The following is a 19,145-nucleotide window of genomic DNA, read 5'->3' as shown; positions in this document are numbered from 1 at the left end:
GGGAAAGGAGGCCTCTGTCTCCCTGGGTTTCATTCGCTCTCACCATGGCCTTCTGCTAGGCTAGTGGGCTATCCTGACTGCCAGGTAGCACATGTGTCCTCATATAGATACCACCCCTAAAACATCTGGTAGGTCTAGTTCAGGAAAACCTCCTTTTTTAACAATATGGTGACAGCAAAATCCTTACTCTGTCTCCCCCAAGCCCCAGCTTCACTCTTCAACGTCCAGGCAGCATTCCGGGGCAACTTCAGGCAACTCTTTAGCTCTGATCAGCCTTCCTCACCTTTGAATTGCCCCGCACTGAGATTCTGCACTCCTCACACCGGCCCCTCTAACCCATGCTGCTTGCTGTGGTCTCGGCTGTCAGAGTAGGTCTGGACTCTACGCAGAACCCTCTGCAGATCCCAGCACCCCGAGTGTCTGAAAGCACAGGCCACACCCAAACTTAGTTACAAGTAGTTGGTTTTTTGAGCATCACTCTATGCATGAAAAGTGACTTCTGGACCAGTAGATCCCCTTTGGGAGAAGTTATGAATAGCTGGACTTGGTTTCTGGGGACAAGAAACAGAAAAATAAGAGCAACTTAGCATGAAACAGGTTAGAATGTGTGTACAACTTTCTACAGATTTTGGGTTCTTTTAAAAAGGCTGCTACCTCATCGCTACAGGAAAAATAGAACTCAAATCCTTCACGTCCAGAAATCAGGAGTCCTAAGCCCAGGTGAAATGATAATAACAAAGATAAAAGATTTTACTGAACACTTACTGTGCCAAATACTGTATTAAAATTTAATATACATGTGTTACATAAACCAGAGAAAACCTGGTGAGGCCCATTGTTTTGACAAACACTTTTTGATATTTTACTTTGTGCTTGATGCTTTTCTAGCTAATGTGGGCACAGTAGCAAACAAAAGGAACAGAACTCTTTCCTCTGCATATTTGGAAATATTATTCCTGTGCTAGAAATGAGTAAACTGAGGCTTGCAAAGGTCAACTAACTCATCCACCTCACACGGCTACACAATGGCAGATGGCTTGAGTTGGGATCGACATCTGTCTGACTCCAAAGCTCTCAAGGAAGCCCTCACTGCCTCCATCTCCACTCATAGCCCACCAGTGGGCAAGGGAGCTATAACATCCCACCCATATTTACCCTATTTGCTGTAATATAATACACATGGCCTTTATGGTGGTGCTGCCCCTTGATCATATTGTTGTTTACTATTTTCTAAAACGTTCATGGATGTAAGACCTGCTTGCCCAATTAAATTGAAAATTGCTAGATAGTTGGGCCAGATAATATCAATATATTCTGCAGCATTTCCCAGAGGGCTGGGTATACTTCACACCAATTTTAAGCACCTGTTAATCTGCCAGGGCACCATCGGGAATTTTTAAAAATCGAATAAATTATTGCCCCTGCCATTCAAAATCGTATAACTTAGCGGATACTGCCATTAAAAATTGATGGGTGGAATTTTAGTTTCAACAAATCCCACTTTTGAGAACTCATGAAAGACGTAAGATTTCCAAAGATGAGAAAAAGACCAACACAACATATGTTTTTAGAAAGACAGGGAGAAAGAGGACTCAGAAACAAGAGATTAGTAACAACACCTAACTTGTCCCTGAAAAACACTCTTACGACAAATGAAGAAAGAATAAATGGGGAGAAAAATGACTAGGTATTAAGTAATTACCCACGTGGCTTTAAAAGGAATCCATCATGCCTGACCAATTCAATCCCCAAAAGAAAGATGAACCTTGTAGAAACGGTGAAGCAGTAAGCACATTGCAGTTTGTCTACAGAGAAATTGTTGATTCTGCCCCACATGGCACGCTCATGAATAAGCTAGTGAAACAGAGCCTAGGTGGCTACATGGGAAGGTGAACACTGAGAGGAAGTCACACTCGAGGCACTGGATAGGAATCAGTCTTGAATGCTGACCATTTCTGATTTCCACTGATAGTGTGGGTGATACTTTCAGTTCAGTTCAGTTCAGTCACTCAGTCGTGTCCGACTCTTTGACACTTTAGGATGGGCTTATTAGCCATGTTGTTGTTCAGTTGCTGAGTCATGTCCAACCCTTTGCGACCTCATGGACATTAGCATACCAAGTTCTCCTGTCCTTCACTACATCCTGGAGTTTGCCCAAGTTCATGTCCATTGAATCAGTGATGCCACCCATCCATCTCATCTTCTGTTGTCCCCTTCTCTTTTCGCCTTCAATCTTTCCCAACATCAGGGTTTTTTTCTGAAAGGTCAGCTCTTCATATCAGGTGACCAAAGTACTGGAGCTACTGCCTCGACAGCAGCCTTCCAGTGAATATTCCAGGTTAATTTCCTTTAGGATTGACTGGTTTGAGATCCTCACTGTCCAAGGGACTCTTGAGAGTCTTCTCTAGCACCGCAGTTTGAAAGAATCAATTCTTTGGCACTCAGCCTTGTTTATGGTCCAAATCTCACATCCATACATGACTACTGGAAAAACCGTAGCTTTGACTATATAGAACTCTGTTGGCAAAGTGATGTCTATGCTTTTTATTAGCCAGGAGGAGCCCCCAAAGTGCAGAGTGGGTACTGTCTGTTGGACAGATCTGGAATTTTCCACAGCTCAGATTACAAAAAAAAAAAAAAATCATTGAAAATGGAAATGGGTTGTTTAATAGAAAATGCAATTTCTGGTCTTTGTCTCTTAGCTTTATTCCTGGGGTCCACGTGTGCAGGGAACCTTCACTTGAAGCCAAAGGCTCTGATGTGCAAGAAGGATTTAGGGTTTTGAGCCGGTCCACGGGGACCTCAGTTTTCCCATCCGTGCAATGGGGTGGCAGCTGGCCTGCTGCACAAGCATCATATCTTGTGTAGATTAGCTCATTAATGATCATTTAGGGTCTTTAAAATGCAGAGCATTGCATAAATGCTAAGTATTATTATGCTTCATGCAAAGGGCAAAAATCTTGACTTGGAAAGAAAATGGTAGGCCAAATTACAGGAGACAGAATGAGAAAACACGGGAGAGAAGCTATTAGCCTGTTTGGGGAGTGTGATTGCAAGAGCTTGAACATCATAAAACATCTGCGGTAATTTTCACTCACCTCTGCTCCTGTAGTCGCCGCGAGGGAGAAAGCCGTCTGTTGTCTTTAAGTAAAGAATCAGGGGAAGCAATAAAGCGAGTGTTTGCCCTTGACAAGGCAGAGGAAATCTCTCAAATGTCATCCAGGTTTGGATGTTCTAAATGAAGAAATTACTTAATCTACCTGGGGGATTGTAGCTATTACATATACCAACGTAAACAAGCCTCCAAAATCCAGCTCCTAGGATCTTCTGGACGCATGGCAGACTGCTTAAAATTGACAGGCTCCTGGGTTGCCCTTGAAACTCAATTTGCTGACACTCAGTTCATCCCAAATTAATGGAGTTGCCTGTTCAACAGCCAGAGCTGCCCTTTTGAGTTGGCCTCAAGAATCCTTCCTGGGGCATTAGAAAGGCCACAGAGACAGATTCTAGATGTCCTAGGGCCATGGGGTGATGCCAATTAAATAAAACACATGGTCTCAGTTAGAGGAGGGAGGGGATTATGTCTAAGTCTTCTCCTATATGTGATTATCAGCCCAGCCCCCAACAGGCCAAAGAGATGGGGGTGGAAGTTGTTTCCAAAAGTGATGGCATGAGCAAAAAGAAGTACTATTTGCCCCCTTTTTTCCTTCCCAGTTTCAACCACCTGTCATCTGAAGCCTCCTTCTAATAAATTAAAAGAGCCTTGAAAACTAGTTGGTTCTATTATTAACCAGACACAGGTCTCTCCTCGGCTTCCTGGCAGATCAAGAGGATTCTCAGCCTCCTCCACAGCCTCCCAGGGACACTTAGCTATGCTCAGCACCTGAATGTGACCAGGTGACCCAGGAGAGGCCCAGTGATATCCACGTGATCCCAGTTGCCCAGGTTTCTCCAGGGCATGGGTACTAGCCATGAAGGTGGGCTAGAGATGGCACAGTTCAAGCCTTACATATCCCTTCTGAAGACCCACTGGACTTTGTACCCAATTGTCTAGCTCTGGAGACCTCTGAAACAGAGAATTAACTTTCTGCTTTTGGACCTCAATCATCACTATGACAATGAACTACAAATTAGCACATGGCCAGGACTCAACAGAAAAAATGACACCGGCTGGATTCTGGGCTTCTTCTGTGAAAATTGACCTTTTCTTGAATTGTTTCATGGGTCGTGGGTACTTTTGTTTAAAAAGAAGCATACATCTTCCTCTCCTGGCAGAAATAGAAAGGCGAAAGGAACAGTCAAGGCGTCAGGAAGCAGAAATAGATGGGAACATTATTCTTATGAAGACAGCAGCATTTCTTGGGAATCCCCATCACTTTTGAGCTCTAATCAGCCTGCTAAAGGAGCAGAAAATTACAACTATAGAAAGGAAAAGGTATTTTTGAGAATGTGGACATCCTCCACTAAACTGGAAGGATGATTTAAAAAATATTTTGGAATCTCTATCGCAATGTCTAGCACAGAGTCTGTCTTCAGTGAGCAAATGATTAGAGAGCAGACTCTAAAAGGTCCAGAAATGTAATATAGTAATCCAACATTTGCTTAAAATTATGGCGAGGATCACAGTCTTGTTTTATTGAAAAAGTGAAAGTGTTAGAAACTCAGTCATATCCAACCCTTTGTGATACCATGCACTGGAGTGCACCAGGCTGCTCTGTCCACGGGATTCTCCAGGCAAGAATCCTGGAGTGGGTTGCCATTCCCTTCCCCAGGGGATCTTCCTGACCCAGCGATCGAACCCACATCCCCTGGTCTTTACCTTCTGAGCCACCTTGAACTGAACTGAACTGAACTGAAGTCGGTCAGTCGTGTCCGACTCTTTGCGACCCGTGGACTGTATCCCACCAGGCTCCTCCGTCCACGGGATTCTCCAGGCAAGAATACTGGAGTGGGTTGCCATTTCCTTCTCCAGGGGATCTTCCCAACCCAAGGATCGAACCCAGGTCTCCGGCATAGTAGGCAAATGCTTTAACCTCTGAGTCACCAGGGAAGGCCACCTTAGTGTAACTTAAATTCATCTTTAGCAAATACAAAGGTCCAGGAAGTCCTCTCCTTTAGAAGTAAATTTCCAGAGTCCCCTCAGCTGGGGAGTTGGAGCTAACAGTGGCTGCCTTCTCTCTCCCCTCCTCATGTCAACTGCTCAGGAAATCAAAGATCTGTGCATCTGGCTGAAGCCATCCTGAGTATAATTCATGTTGGTTTAGGATTAGGCTTATAGGATTAGACTGAAGATCATAAACCTTGCCCATTATAAAATCCTAAAATCATTATTAATTTTAAAAGGAGTCTAAAATCTTGGGTAAAACCAACAACAAATGTGTGCCAGCGCTAAGACCAAGACGAAGCCTAAATCCTGTCTAATTTGGAGAAGGAGCTCAGCTTGGAGCGGATTATCTGGGGAAGCTGAGGAGCCTCCCTCCCAGGGGCGCTGGACCATGAGGACAGCCTCACAGTTTCTGCCCAAAGCCAGGGGCCAGCCAGGGTCAGCCTGAGAGTTCTCTAGTCTGCAGCTTGAACGGAGAAGCCCCCCGGGAAACCCGCATCGACACTCCCAGACTGAGGAATGTTCAGGAGAAAAAAAGAGCTGGGATCAAGGGCGGCAGCCAGGGAGGCAGGGGTCTGTGGGACTCCTGAATTACGGGTCTGGAGAGGGTTACCTGCCTTCACAGGTGTGACAGGCAGGAAGAACACAGAAGAAGAGCGTGCACTGGCATCCTGAGGATGCCAAGATCCAACAGGAAAACACGCTTCCAACAAAGCAGGAAGTGAATCTGCCCATGCAAACATACAGCGCATCCTAGCGCTCAGAGCAAGACGCGGAAATGATGGGGAGGAGAGGGCCGGCTCAACCAGGGGCGTGTGATTTATAGCCCAAGTTCAAAGTGACGGTAATACCCTGTTTTTACTTTTTAAAATTGTTTTATCCTATCTTTCTAGCCCATAAGGAATGCACCTCGGTGTCAACAGAACCCTTTGTCTTTGTAAGCTATTTTGAAGCAAAATATCGGTAAATTACTTCCCAAACCACCGCACAACTAGATCACGCTGAGAAAATGGGCTTTGCAGGAATACAGTAAATTGTTTCTGTCACAGAAGAAAATACAGCCCCTAGAAATCGTTATGGATGAGTCATTATGAGAAGAGGCCAAAAAAATTAACCTTCATCGGTTTTCTTTGTCTTTGTGCCTGCAAGGGCAGCCTGTGTGTATGTGTATGTGTTTATTTGAATTCACGAGCCACGCTTAGGACTTTGGAGCTGGGGAGGTTTCAAAGGTGAGCGAGACCAGCTCCTTTCCCGGCAGGTGAGCAGGAGGAAGAGAAAGAAGAAAAGACTTCAGGAGATGGTATTCTGAGAAGGTGTTTAGCATGATTGAAAGACAAGGGGCTCTGTGATTAGAAGAGGCGGAAGAAGAAAACTTTTATTACAAAATATTGCCAGGTGGCTCAGCAGTAAAGAATCCACCTGCCAATGCAGAAGACCCAGGTTCGATCCCTGGGTTGGGAAGATCCCCTGGAGGAGGAAATGGAACCCACTCCAGTTTTCTTGCCTGGAGAATCCCATGCACAGAGGAGCCTGGCGGGCTATAGTTCATGGGTTTGCGAAAGAGTCAGATACAACTGAGCAACTAAACAGCAAATTCAGTGTTAAAGACCAAATGTATCACCCCAAAAAGCTGAAACTTAATCCCCTATGTCAGGAGACCCAACCTCCAGAATCTGATGTCTGATGATCTGAGGTGGGGCTGATGTGATAGCAATAGAAATAAAGTGCACAATAAATGTAATGCACTTTAATCATTGTGAAACCATGCCCCTCCCAATCTGTGGGAAAACTGTCTTCCAGGAAATCAGTCCAGGCTACCCTATGTGATGGTCTTTGGAGACAGGGCCCACGGGGCGTGATAAGGGATCAGTGCCCTTGTAAGAGAGACCCCAAGGATCTCTCTCACCCCTTCCACACATGAGGACATGGCATCTCTGAATCAGATGGGGAGTCTGCTGGAACTTTGCTCTTGGCCTCCCCAGCCTCCACACCATGAGAAATAATTGCTATTGTTTATAAGCCACTCCATCTGTAGGATTTTGTTTCAGTAGCCCAAGGGTTATGAAATAAAATAGTACCGGGTAGCGGGCTACATGTTTTATACGCGCATCATCTCTTCTAATTCTCCAAACAGCCTGTTGGGCTGGTGATGTTATTATCCCCATTTTACAGATAAAGAAATTGAGGTTTAGAGGTGGGTGCCTTGTCCAGACAGAGCTTCACAGCAGTGAAGGGGCCAGATGGGGATTTCTATCAAGGTGGTCAGATTTTGAACCTAGGCTTTCAAGGCTGCGTCTCTCTCTCCTGTGGGGAGGGATATGCTGTGTGTGGGTTACGATGGACAGGAGCCAGCTGTCTGGCATCAGAGGACCCCAAAGAACTGAAAAGATACAGAGGAAGTTATTTTTACCCTGCAGGTTTGAATACATATTTCCTTCCTTGCCTGGAGGAGCCTCCCCCAGCATCCTCTCTGAACCCTCCATCTGTGGGAGCCAGATGCAGGGACTCCTGGGCTTCCCCTCAAGGCTCTGAGTCCTCTTACCTTCGCTCCACCCCTTCCTCCCTTGATGCAGACACAAAATCTATTTCCAATCACTTGATAATGATTCTTCCTATTTTCTCTATGCAAACAATGGTACAGAAAAATGCTCCATTATGGTGTGAAACACGCCCTAATGTGTGGTAATTGATTTCACATATGGAGTCAGGGACGGGGTAGCACCGTGCGACAATGGATTTGACACAGGCGCTGTCTGACTTTATGAACACAGCTGCAGGGAGCGGGCTCTCTGTGCAGCCATAGGTAATTGCCCACTGGGCCCAGCCAAGGGGCTTGCTTCTAGGAAGGGATGCCCTGGGTGGACAAGGTACACTCAGAGAGTCACAGAAGTGCTTGTCAGGGACCATTTCATCTCCGGTCCGACAGTAAGTCAGACCAGTTTACAAGTGACATGAACTTGAGGGCTCCGTCCTGCCTCGGGGATGGATCTGAGGCTAAAGCATCCGCAACATCAGCCAGATCCAGGGACACCCCGAGACAGGTGCAGGCCGACTCAGGACATCTGGGGCCGGCTGGAGAAGAGCGGGAAGGTGCAAACCGCAGGCAGGTGGGGGGCTGGGACTGCATGGAGCACGTACAGTGCCCACATCTGGGATCCAATCCGAGAACTTCTGTTTAAGAGCCCAGGGCAGCAGGAAGCATCTGTCTGCTTGTTTCTGTCTGGTTTACAATGAATTGCAGACCCAGCATATTTCCAGTTTTCTCATCCACCTCGAATGCCTGGTAATTCTCACCAGCATAGAGTGAGAACTGGATTACTAATTCTCAGCTTGGGTTACATAGTCACTTGGAAGCTTTAAAAGAACAAAAACCCAAGACCCCTCCTCCCCAGGCTCAATGCTTTTTAGTCGATCCGAGATGGCATTTGGGAATCGGTAGCTTTTTATATTTTTTGTACATGTGTTGCAACAAAACTTTGCCAATGGATATTGAAATTTGAACTTTATACAATTTTCTTGCTTCACAGACATTTCTTTTGATTATTTTCCAGACATTTAGAAATGAAGAAACATCCTTAGCTGGGCTGTACAAAACAGACAAAAGTCTAGATTTGACTCACAGGCCATAGTTGGCTAAACTTGCTTTTGAAAGAAACCAGGTTTCTTTATCTATTTCTCTGTTAATGGACATCTAGGTTGCTTCCATGGCCTGGCTATTGGAAATAGTGATGCAATGAACATCGGGGAGCATGTATCTTTTGGAATTATGCTTTTCTCCAGGTGTATACCCTGGAGTGGGATTGCTGGGTCACTTGATAGTTCTGTTTGTAGTTTTTTAAGGAATCTCCAATTCCATGTATACGCCACTATGTATAAAAGAGATAACTAGTGAGAACCTACTTTATAGCATAGGGAACCCTCCTCAGTGCTCTGTGGTGAACGAAATGGGAAGGAAATCCAAAAAAGAAGGGATCTATGTGTACATACAGCGGATTCACTTTGCTCTGCAGTAGAAGCTGACACAACACTATAAAGCAACTATCCTTCATGAAAAATTAAAAAAAAAAAAAAAGAAACCATGTTTCACTTCAGCTAAAATCCTTTCCCTCCTCCCATACCCCACCCCAACGTGCGCCCCACAACTTCCGTATTGGTTCTAGGTTCCCTTGCAGGACTGCCCAGCCCCGCATACCTCACACTCTGCCAACCTTTACTGCCTCCTTTTCCATTCCCTACATAGAACTGTTACTTCTTTTCTTTTCCCTTTTCTTGGATGAACAGAAATTGTGTATCTTTTTAAAGTGTACAACCTTTGTTGAGAGGTATCATCCACTGCAAAATGATTCCTGCCATCAAATCAATTAACACATCTCTCACCTTGCATAGTTACCATCCTGTGTGTGATAAGGACCGGCTTCCCCAGTGGTTCAGCAGTAAAGAATCTGCCTGCAATGAAGGAGACATGGGTTCGATCCCGAGGTTGGGGAGATCCCCTGGAGGAGGGCGTGGCAACTGACACCAGCACTCTTGCCTGGAGAATCTCGTGGACAGAGGAACCTGATGGGCTACCGTCCATAGAGTCTCAGAGTCGGACATGACTGAAGCGATTTAGCATGCATGCATGTGTAATAAGAGATCTTGAGATGTATTTTTTATTCTTGTAGCAAATCCCAGGTAAACAACACCTTCTTGTAACGGTAGTCCCCACGCTGTACATCAGGTCCTGAAAGTCTGTTCCTTGACCAATAGCACCCCTTCCCCCCGACCCCAGCTTCTAGGTGCCAGTCGTTTCTATTTATTGGAGTACAATCCCTTTTCAGTGTTGTGTTAGTTTCTGCTGGAGAGCAAAGTGAATCAGCTCTATGTATGCATACACCCCCTTTCTCTTGAGCCTCCCTCCCACCCCCATCCCACTCCTCTAGTTCAATGCAGAGCACCGCACTGGGTTCTCTGTGCTGTCCAACAGCGTCTCACTGGCTGTCTGTTTTATATCAATATATCAGTGTTTTTGAAAAGTTCCCCCAAGTGACTCTAACCTCTAACCAGATTGAGGGCCACCAGATTAGACAAACATTTGACTGAAAGGAAATGTGTCAGACCTGGAGAGGGGCCTAAAACATAAATAAATAAATACAAGAGGCGAAAAGAGACTAAAAGGACGAGAACCCTTAAATCTGGTCTGGTCTGACAAACAAGGGCTGGGGAACAGAGATAAAATCCCAAAGCCACATGCAAGGTGAGCCTGTCTTCTGTTCCTCTTAGCGGATGCTTTCTCAGGGGATACACGACTACCCCAGAGCTGTGCTTCCAGTCCACGTGACTTAGAAAGAAGAAAGAGCTGTCGGCTCAGATGCAGCGTGTGTTTGGTCCAAAGTGAGCACAAAGGAGGCCTCAGGAAAAAGATATTCTCTGTCCTTGCTTTAGATCCACAGATTTACTTAAAATGCTTTTTAGAAATGTCCTCAACTCCCAGGGGCCTCATTTAGCAGGACACAGCCTCCTCTAATGAACTCTGAATTGCGTGGATACACTCATTTCCAGGTGAGGAAAATGCATGGTAGGCTGAGTTTGCACAGGAGCGCAGGAGAATTCCTACAGAATTTAGTGAGTTACCACCATAATAATCATGCTTATAGTGACGATGGTGGTGATGGTAATGGTGATGACAGTGATGATGGTAATTTTGATGGTGATGATGGTGATGATGGTGTTGGTGGCAATAGTGATGGTAATGATGGTGATAATGATGATGGTGATGGTGATGATGGTGAGATCAACATCACCATCTTACCACTAGCCAAGCCCCTCCTCTGTGCCAGTACCAGACAGAGTACCCTAGGCAGATCCTCTCCTACCCTCATCTCTTTCCCGCTACCTTATGAGACAGGTACTAGGAACTTGCTTGTTTTGCAAGTGAGGAACAGGAGTCCCAGGAAGCCGTGTAGGTGTCACAGGAATGGCAGTGTCAGACACAGGTGGGACCCAACCACATCTGCTAACACCCTGATGCTCACAGTCCTGTCCTGCAGCAAGAAATGCAGGCTAGCCACCTGCCGCTTGGAGGAGGAAATCATTAATAATAATAGTTACTGTTTCCTGAACAGTTCTCTAAGCCCGGCAGAGTTGTCATTTAAATATAGTTTCTCATTTAATGCTCACAAAGCCCTGAGAGACAAATATCTCATCCTCAAGTTACTCCTGCATGATTACAGGCTCCAGGAGAATGTCAGCAAGCCATGAGGGGCAAAGGCGTGGGGGACAAACTGACCCTGAGGCCACCACTCTGCCCAGGCCCTGTGTGTGCAAGGAGCTCAGGCCGACCCTCTGTCTCTCTCAGGATGACTCCTCCTCAGCATCACCCTCACGCCTCAGAGTGGGTATGGGGCCTTTCCTCCAGCTGGAGAAGTCCCCGGAAGGACTTAGAGGGAGGAAGAAGCCCTGGTTCTAACATTCTACCCCACTGAGGTTGTACTGGGACCACGGTTTCTGTGGCAGGAGGCCCGGCCAGAGGGGAACCCAGGGCCCAGAAACAGGCTGCAAGGCAAGGCAGTGTGGCAGTTTGGCACTGGGCCTTGATAGTCAAAGCCATCGGGGCTCCGGGCTTACTGTGTTGTGTGAACCCAGGAGTCCTGTGGCCTCTGAGTCCCAGTTTCCTCCCCTGTAAACCAGTGATGCAAGCAGCAACTTGTCAGAGGTGTCGGAGAGATGGGAAGAAGAAATGCCTGCCAGTGCAGAAAGCACTCAGCCCAGCACCTGGCTGCTTGATGAATGGAAGCTGTCATTACCCTTCCTGGCTAAGGGAACCGGGGCCACGACCCTATATTTTACCCCCATTTCCAAGCACAGAGAAAGCTCCATCATAGCTTCCCATCAGTAATGGTCAACTCCACGCCCTGGAGACAACCCTGCTGGACCTGGGCTTGAAAGGATGCTGAGATACAGAAGTAGGAATGGAGACAATCTGAAACGAGTGACCTCCCAGGTTTCTGGAGGGCAGCCCTACCTGTCCACCGGAGCTGGGCACACTGGAGGTCAGGGGCCCTACGCCCAGGGTCCCTGTAGAAGCAAAAATCCTGCTATTAATAGTTCCTACATCCGCCACACATACATACATACACGTGCACACACATACGCACCAGCACACACATCACACACATACGTAGTCATGTGTGCACACACACGTGTGCATGCCCCCCACACCATGTGGTCACTATGCCCTTCAGAGAGACCCACGTTTATCAGGCACTGGAGCCTCCCTGGGGTCGGGCAGCGGGTCCTTCAAGGCTGCAGAAATCTGCTTTCCCCTTAGCCTTCTTTCTGCCAGTCACCTTCTGTCAGGAACACTGAATGATTGCGGCAAGAAAATTGCCTTCAGCGATAGGGATTTAAGAAACGTTTTTCCTGAAAATAGTGCTCAAATTAATTAACTTGGAGGAAAGAATTGCTTTTTTTTTTTTTGGCCCGGACTTAATTTATTTTTCCTCAAGAGTTTTTGTTGTGTGATAAATGGTGAGGAGAGAGTCACCTCCTTGGACATGACCTGAAATCAGTGCGATCTCGGTAAGGCGGGTCCCAGGAGACGCAGGGGCAGGAGCAGCCGGGTCTGTGCAGAGGGCTGGCTTGTTCTCCTGAAGATACTGCTCAGCAGCGGGGCAGGACGGGATTGGAGGCGGCAGTGGGCATTGAGATGGGAGGCGGGATGAGGCAAAACGCGGACACGCACACAAAGAGGGCGCGCGCTGTCCTGGCTCTAGCGCTGCCTGATGGCCACTGGGGAATCCCACCGCTTTCTCCTCGCAGCTCTTCATTTATACGCGGGAACACGGGGCTGGTTGATGTGAGGGTCAGTGAGGACTCCAAGTGGCTGCCCTCCGGTCCAGCCCTGTGATACGGTGCAGTACCATCAGCAGGTGGTCCAGGTAACAGCAGAAGCCACGGGATGGAGAACCCACCTGTGGTCAAGGTCAGTGCCTCTGTACTAGCTGGGGGATTTGGGTTCGTAATTTAACCTCTCTGAGCCTATGGTTCCTCACTGCATAAAGCTGATAAAAATAATCACATCATAGAATCACTGTGAAAAAAATACAACAATTAGGCACTCAAAAATATAGGTGTCTTTACTCTAAACAACTATCATTCTTTTTTTTCCTCATGTACACTTCAATCCCTATCAGACTAGAATGAAAATCACTAAAATATCATATAAAACAGCTCCCAATTTCTGAGTAGCTCTCAGTTAATGACACTCAGATCAGCTCTGTGATCCACACTGGGTCTACTCCTTTCTGATACCTTCCTTTTCTGGGTCTTGACCCCAATTTATACTCAAGACATACAAAGATGTGTCTTAACCTTGAGCGAGTGGATGGACTTTTCAGGAATCAAAATCTTGTGAAAGTTAAACAAAACGATGCATTAAGTTCACATGAGCATCACATCCATAGCTCTCTCCAGGGCAGAGGTGAGAGTGATTTGTGATCCTCCACAAAGAAATGAAGCTAAACTGACTTATTCCAAACAGAATATTGATGGCAAGCCAATTTAAGACCTGCAAAATTCCGAAGTCAAGTGTAACATAGAGAACATTCTGATACTTCTTCTATTTAATTTTAAAAGGCTGATTTGAAGAAACCCTTTAAGAAATCACTCTTCATAAAGGAGAGGTTGACTCCATCTACCTACAGTCGGATCTCTTACAGACATAAGCGGGCATGCACGTGTGCACGCACACATACATACACACACATTGTCGCGCTGCCGCAGGCTCCAAGGTCCTCCCATCCCGCGTGGCAGCTATAAGGGCAGAGTTTGTGTCTGCAGCCTCCTGCCTCCCAGGAACCTGTGAGTTTTTCAACACATCTCCCGGGCTCTAGCCCTGCCCCAGCCTAGTTGTTCACAGTTGGCAGGTGAAGTAAAGGGCAGGAAAATATCTTGCCCAGAGAAGGCAGCAAGGATGATCCCACCCATCCATGACCACGAGACTGTAATTAAGGGAGGAGGACAAGAAGCAGGACATAAGCAAGGGGTTGAGAGGTTTAAAGCATATGAAGGTGACCCTCTCAGCGGGAGCTTTGCCAGTACCCTAGGGTTTGCACCTAAGACTCTGGTACGAGACCCTGAGGCTCTGGCTCCATTGGAAGCAATGAGGCTGCATACAAATGCTGTTCTGAACATGGACGCCTTATCCGCCCTTCTTTAGAAGAAAGGTCTCGCTATGCAATGTGCTCGCATCACTTCCATGTAGACCACAGGAAACCCTTGAGTGGACGTAGCCCTGGACCCTCATTCAGGTGTCACTACTGCTACTTCTACTACAGTGTTTATTATTTTTCTTCCCTTGTTTCTGTGTTTATACAGTAAACCCCCAGTATAAGACTTAAGGAAGCGAATATAGGAAAAGAGGAGACCTGATCATACTGTGATGTGGATAAATTACCCCAGGTTCAAACCTTAGAGGAGCAATTAAAGAGAGAGGAAGGACTTGGACGCAGAGATCAGACTTGTGGTTGCCCAGGAGAAAGAGGGAAGGGAGAGGGATGGACTGGGAGTCTGGGGTTAGTAGACACAAACTATTACATTTAGAGTGATAGACTATAAGCTCCTACTGTGTAGTACAGGGAACTATATCCAATCTCCTGGGATAGACCATAATGGAAAAGAATATTTTGAAAGGAATGTATATATGTGTATAACAGTCACTTGGCTGCATAACAGAGACTGGTCCAACACTGTAAATCAGCTATATGCCAAAAAAAGATAAAAGATGGCTGATGCAGACCTGGGTTTCTGTTTCCTGTCTCCCACTCAAGGTCCTGCACAGAACTTTATATACAGTGAGGACACAAATACTTAACATAATCTCAAGGATCACTCACAATTTTTTCCTCACCCTCATCTCAAGAATAATGACAGCCTTTAGTCCTGTGAGCAGTGTTTCTCAGAGTGCGGTCCAGGAACGGTCTGCTTTAGAATCACTGAAGACCTTGCTGAAAATGCAGCTTCTAGGACCCCTTTCCAGACACACTAACCTAGGATCTTTGGAGATGAGGTCCAAGAACCTCCATTCAATGGACCACCAAGTGAGTCTGGAGGCCTGAGAACCGCTGACTTAGTCAAAGGAATATTTGTCCAAGGGCACTTTTAAGTCTGCTCCCGAAGCCTTTAGTAAATCAGTGAAACCTTGAACAGGGGTATCTCTGAGCCAGTGCCAGACAAAGCCCTTCTTCTGACCAATTCCGAATGGAGAGTCAGGAGGTTTAAACAAATTAACTTTGAGGGTAGCTGTCATTTATACTCTGTCACTTCATTAAGACTATTGGCCTGTGAGTTAGAGATGGTGACCCCAGAATGTTCCCACAAGCCTGTGGTGTGGCCAGAAAAAAGAAGAAGAAGAAGAAAAACAGGAAGGAAGAGAAGAGGAGGGGAAGGGAGTTCAAGAATGGAGGCGGTGAGGGAGGTGGGCGGGGGGGAAGAGGGCTAGTTCTCTGGTTAGAATAACCCCCTGTTTTCTCCAAAGCATTCAGCATCAGCAGATTCTTGGCTGGCTTGGGGATCTCAGGGGGGAAAAAACCTGGCCCTGAGGACCTAAAGGAAGAAATAAGGAAAGGTGACAAACAGGAGAAAAGAACAAAGAGAAATAGGGACTGACAATAGTAAAAGGAAGGTGAACTACAAAGACTCCTGAGAAGTGAGGGTTTTTTTAACTTTGCAAACACTTCATTTTACTACGCTTAATTAATCATAACACAGGAACATAAATGTTTAAAGGGTGAAATAAAATGTACAGAAATATAGTCATCCTCAACAAAAATGAGAACGCATAAATTTAACATGAGTCTGTCATCGCTACACTCCCAGCCCACAGGATCCAACATCTCAGTGTCAATTCCCCCCAGTCAGGAACAAGGCCGCAGTAATGAGCTCTCTCCTGGCTCCTGAGAAAATCAACGAGTGAAATGCATGAGGAAAGGGGGGAAAACGCTCCAAAGAGAGAAGGGACAGGGCGGAGAGAAAGAGCAAGGATGACAGCAGCAGAGATAACTATATTGTTAGTGTCCTTCAGACTAGGAAGTTCTCTGCTGCATCTAACTCAAATCTTTCCTGTAATCTGGCCAAGTTTCCCTTCTTGAAACCAGCCCCCTATTAGACTGTGACAATTTACTGTTCAAAATGCTATATAAAAAAAAATTACTAGAGCTCTCCAAGCTTTGTTTCTGAAATTTTGAGTCTGAAGCAGGGCCTGAGATTCACAGGCAGAGGTCAGACTGATAAATCTCTCTCCTTCAGTTCAGTTCATTAGTCATGTCCGACTCTTTGAGACCCCATGGACTGCAGCTGACTGAAGCCAGGCTTCCCTGTCCATCACCACTCCCAGAGCTTGCTCAAACTCAAGTCGATTGAGTCAGTGATGGCATCCAACCATCTCATCCTCTGTTGTCCCCGTCTCCTCCTGCCTTCAATCTTTCCCAGGATCAGGGTCTTCTCTAAAGAATCAGTTCCTTTGCATCAGGTGGCCAAAGGATTGGAGCTTCAGGTGCAGTATAAGTCCTTCCAATGAATATTCAGGACTGATTTTCTTTAGGATTGACTGCTTTGATCTTGCAGTCCAAGGGACTCTCAAGAGTCTTCTCCAACACCACAGTTCAAAAGCATCAGTTCTTCGGCGCTCAGATTTCTTTATGGTCCAACTCTCACATCTGTAGATGACTACTGGAAAAATCATAGCTTTGACTAGACGGGCCTTTGTCGGCAAAGTAACGTTTTAATATGCTGTTTAGGTTGGTCATAACTTTTCTTCCAAGGAGCAAGTGTCCTTTAATTTCAAACCATCTGGATTTCCCATTCGTCTCCCTGCCCTGAGCCTTCTGCTGCAAGTGATTCTGCCCCTTCTATGTCTATCTGTTCAGGCCTGAGTTGGGTGTGGGACCAGTATAGTCCTCGATGGAGCAACTGGGGACTCCTCATGCGGCATCCTCGAGTTGACTTGCTCCCAGCCTGTCCCCTCTTTAGTGGTCTGTCTTGGGTGTGGTAATGGGGTGCGAGTGTTGGGGGTTGAGGAGGGGGTGTATCTTGCAGTCAGCCCTCTCTTGTCTCTTGTGTCTGCATTATCTACCTTCTCCTTGGGGGGCTCACCTCGTCCCCAAGATCCAGGCTCTGCCACTGTGTCCCCGTCCATAACAGGGCCTGCCCATGCCTATTGCATCACTCCAGGCTGACTGAACAGGTGGACTTCTATTACCTGTTGAACCCAATTGGTGTCATTTCCAGGGCTCCAAAGAGCTTGGATACCACAGTCCTTTATGTCTCAGCACAGAAGAATTCAGCAAGAGCAACGTGGTAGATAAGACGTGATTTATTAAAATAGGATGTTTGTGAGGCTTACAAGTGGGTGGGTGAGAAATGCCACACCCCAAGAACTAAGTGGGCTGTAATTTTATAATCAGAGGAGAAGTGAGGAGGGAGAGAAGACCTTCTTTTTCTTTCTTGGGTAGATGTCATGTTTCTATCATCAGTTCCTCCCCCAGGTTGTGTAGGGACACTTCCTTGTCCCTCCCTAGATGGTCAGGCCAGGACTGTCACAGCACTTTGGAAAAATATTTTCAGGTCTCAGTACCATGAAGGTCTTTCATTTTGAAAAGTCACCTTCCCATAAATGATTTTTGTGTGCACAGAGCCTGTTTTGTGAGTTATTAACTTACTGAGTTCACTGGTCAGTTTGTAGGTCTCACGCCACCATTGTTTTATTGTTTGGGACATGTCCCATGCTTCTGTGGCATGGTTTTGTTGCTGAGCAAGACTGCTTCAGTTGTAGTTTTTTGAGTAATTCTTAACTTAGAGGAGTTCCTCGTATTTTTTTGAATTATAATCCCTAGTAGGATTACCTATCAATCACCTATTTTGTCTCTTCATTCCCTATCACTGCTGATACCTCCCCAGTCATATTTTCCTCCCAACCCCACTCCATCTTACTGTACCAAGTGTGACTGATGGGCAATTCTTCACCCCTAAAGGTTTGTATGATTCTGAGCCCCCAAATTCATACCCTTCCCAGTCCACCTGCTCTTGGAGCCTGGCTCTAGGTGGGCTGGGTCCTTCTTGGCCAACCAAAACACACACGGAGGGTCACTAGGTCCTATGTGTCTTTCAGGGTCTCCACGGGAAGCGGTCAGACCCACACTCTGCCCCTGATCTAGCTACGGCTGCCTTGGTCCCCACCTGGATCCAAACCACACTGCTTCTCCATCGAGGCTCACTCACCCTTATCCCTGGAATAAACCAGGCTGACCTCGCTGTCCAGGCAGCCCGAGCACAGGGTGGAAAGGAATTTCCAGACACAGAGCATCTCAGAAGGGAGTGAGCTTATTAAGAGCAAGGAGCAGAGTTAATGAAAGCACTGCAAATGCAGTGAACCAAACTCCTGATGGGCCAAGGAAAGTTGATGCTTTTTTGTGTTAGTAGCCAATTTTTATAACCTCAAGACAAAGAAAACTCCTGCCAGAAGAGTGGCATTAGGTGATTGGTTAGGGCGCTGGGGTGGGCATTTTTGCCTAATTTGGGGTCAGGAAGCCTGGTTGGTGATGACGGGGGAAGAGGTTTTGACAACGATTACAGAGGGGCTCAGTCAGCTTTGGAGGTGACTTTGGTTCTGGGCTCTGCTTCTGTGGCCTTCGTGTAAGCCTCACTCCAGTGGCCTTGGGGCAGGACTCCATACCCACCTTTTCTAAGCACTCACATCCTGAGAGATCAGGCTCTAATATCATGTATCTGGGTTATATATTGGCTTTACAACTGATCCTCCACAGAACCCTGGGCAAATTCTTAGCCCTTCTCAGCTCCCTGTAAAATGGGCTACAGTCTTCCTGAACTGGTGTAAAGTTTCAGTAGAATAATGTGACATTTTTATCACAAAGTTCAGCACAGAGATGCTGCTGAAGGAAGGTTGATGGATAGTTTCTGCCTCTCTTACATCCCCAGGGCTCCACAGTTGTTCTTTGGAAGCTTTATCACTGTTACGGAGACAGATTTCAACGAATGCCAAGCT

The sequence above is a fragment of the Cervus elaphus genome, chromosome 2 (assembly GCF_910594005.1).
Source record: "Cervus elaphus chromosome 2, mCerEla1.1, whole genome shotgun sequence".
Taxonomy (NCBI): Eukaryota; Metazoa; Chordata; class Mammalia; order Artiodactyla; family Cervidae; genus Cervus; species Cervus elaphus.
The sequence above is the reverse complement of the archived record's forward strand: the minus strand, read 5'-3'. Positions refer to the sequence as shown.